Source organism: Protomyctophum bolini (genome assembly GCF_963924005.1).
Source record: "Protomyctophum bolini genome assembly, chromosome: 14".
Taxonomy (NCBI): domain Eukaryota; kingdom Metazoa; phylum Chordata; class Actinopteri; order Myctophiformes; family Myctophidae; genus Protomyctophum; species Protomyctophum bolini.
Window position 1 is genome coordinate 26,313,876 of NC_137875.1, and position 2,500 is coordinate 26,316,375.

At 46.5% G+C, this 2,500-nt stretch overlaps 1 protein-coding gene across 2 annotated transcripts in view; it reads right to left on the minus strand.

The window, feature by feature from the left end:
- bcl11aa (BCL11 transcription factor A a) overlaps positions 1-2,500 on the minus strand; it is a 61,535-nt gene that overhangs the window by 41,955 nt on the left and 17,080 nt on the right. The window lies entirely within an intron of this gene.

A 2,500-nucleotide genomic window follows, 5' to 3' on the forward strand; every position in this document is an offset into this window, starting at 1 on the left:
CGCGCACACACACACACACACACACACACACACAGTTCTCCTCTCTCTCTCTCTGCCCATCTCCCATTCAGCCTCAATCGCTCCATCATCACTTCTCTCTCAAGCTGCTCCCTCTCTCTCTCTCTCTCTCTCTCTCTCTCTTTCTATCTCTCTCGCTTTCCCTTTATTTATTTCACCTTTATTCACTCCCCCCCCCCCTCTCTCTCTCTCTCTCTGTCTCTCTGTCTCTCTCTCTCTCTGTCTCTGTCTCTCTCCGTCTCAACCCCTATCCCTCTAGGCCTCTAGGGCACTCCCCCATGCCCTCTTCTCTTCTGTTCTCTACCCATCCCCCCATATCTGAACACCTCTCTCTCTCTCTCTCTCTCTTTCTCTCTCTACGTGGCTTTCAAAGGAAACAGGCCTGCATTTCCCTTGCATGGCAAAGATAAACATGCAAGTGTCTGCACGTGTGTTCCTTTGTGTTGTGTGTACATGTGACACACCTCAAATGCAGAAAACACACACACACACACACACACACACACACACACACACACACACACACACACACACACACACACACACACACACCAAGCTACCTGACGAATAAGCAAGAAAAAACATGTTGAGTCACAAATCAAACAAAGAACAAAAGAAAGATATTCTCCATCAAAACACACAAGCAAGACAGAGAGAGACACAGAGAGAAAAAGTTAGACAGAGAAGAGACAGAGAGAGAGAGAGAGGGGGGGGGGGATCAGAGAAATAGTGAGACAGAGACTATAGAGAGATCAGTCTTTCAGCGCTACGTGACGTCACATCATTTGGAGCGACGCCCACCCGGAAGGGTTAACGGCCACTTCCAGACCAGAGAGGTCTGTGTTCCTCCATTTCATTTTTTCACTTTTGCGCCGACGAAAATGAAAGCCTGGTACCGAGGCTATAGGTGACGCAGTTGAGCCATCAGGCTCATCGCTAGAGTACAGTAAATCATTTAAAAAGGGCAGTGATGTGAAATGGTCCAGCTTTGAATATGATTATATCATATTAAAATAATATGATCAGCAACAGCCCCTTTTTCTAACAAGAGATGTGCAATAATGTCACACTGTGACATCAATTTGCAATCATTATCTTTTACAGCCGTTTACGTGTTTAGGTGGGATTGCCAGAGACAGTGGACTCCAAGTGAAAGATCTGGCCGAAGCAGAGTGTCTTATACGTATACGCGACAGATGATGATTATCTTACATCACTGGGAACCTTATAACGCAGTGGAGAGAAATGGTTTCAAACGAGCTTTGGAATTCATATAGTCTTCTGCCACACAGGTCCGGGAACCACCACGATGTGATGACAGCGTATTGATTGTGATTGAGGACAGAGTGACATACATGGATGTCAAACATTCACACACTCTCACCATGCAAGTTTTGCAGTAAATTGTACAGTCAAGTGAACAGGGTTTTTTTTCCTGCCTCTCTTTCCCTGCATTTGACCACACGCACAGTCCACATTTCTGGAGGAATGTGTATGCAGATGCACACCCAGCCACCGACACACGCAGACACGTTTTATGGGCGCTTATTGCACAGCTGCAAGTGCACATGCAAAAATGTGCGCACGCACGCACGCACACACGCACGCACGCACGCACGCACGCACGCACGCACGCAGACACAACTTTAGGGCCAATATTATACCAGCAGACACACCTGTCCAAAAAGACAGGTTAAAATGTTATACTCCACACATGCATACGTACACGTACCAATAAAGGCTCTCATGAAATTCAACACATAATCACTCACACACACACACACACACACCAAATGAAATAAGGCCTTCAGACCATTTTAGTGATACTTTTAGCCATTTTGTGGGGATAAATTATCCATTAGATTTTATCATATCGTGGCGGAGCAATTACATCAAGAAAATGATAGTGCATACGGGATCAATTATGCATGCCCTTGGCCATAGACCAGGCATGGGGCAAAGGAAGAGGGCATGAGCACACACACACACACACGCACGCACACACTCTCTCTCTCTTTTCACTCTGTTTTTCATCCCCTTGCATGCACAAACATATGCACGCGCACACACACACACACACACACACACACACACACACACACACACACACACACACACACACACACACACACACACACACACACACACACACACACACACACACACACACACACACAAAGATCTCATAGATGTGGTCCATCAGTTCATCTTACTACCTAAAAAGTTCATACACTCAATAATTTAGCTGTGTTCTGGATACAGTTTCCCAGCTGAATATTAACAACTTTGAAGTGTGCAACTGCAGCCAGAGGTATACAGTACCATGCATGTGCGTGCGTGTGTATGCGCGTGCGTGCGTGCGTATGTGTCTAGAAAAGACCTCAGGAAACAGGCGTACCGAGTACCACCCTGAAGGAGAGCAGCCTGCCCCACCACCGAAAGCCTCCCAAACACACACACACACACACACACACACACACTT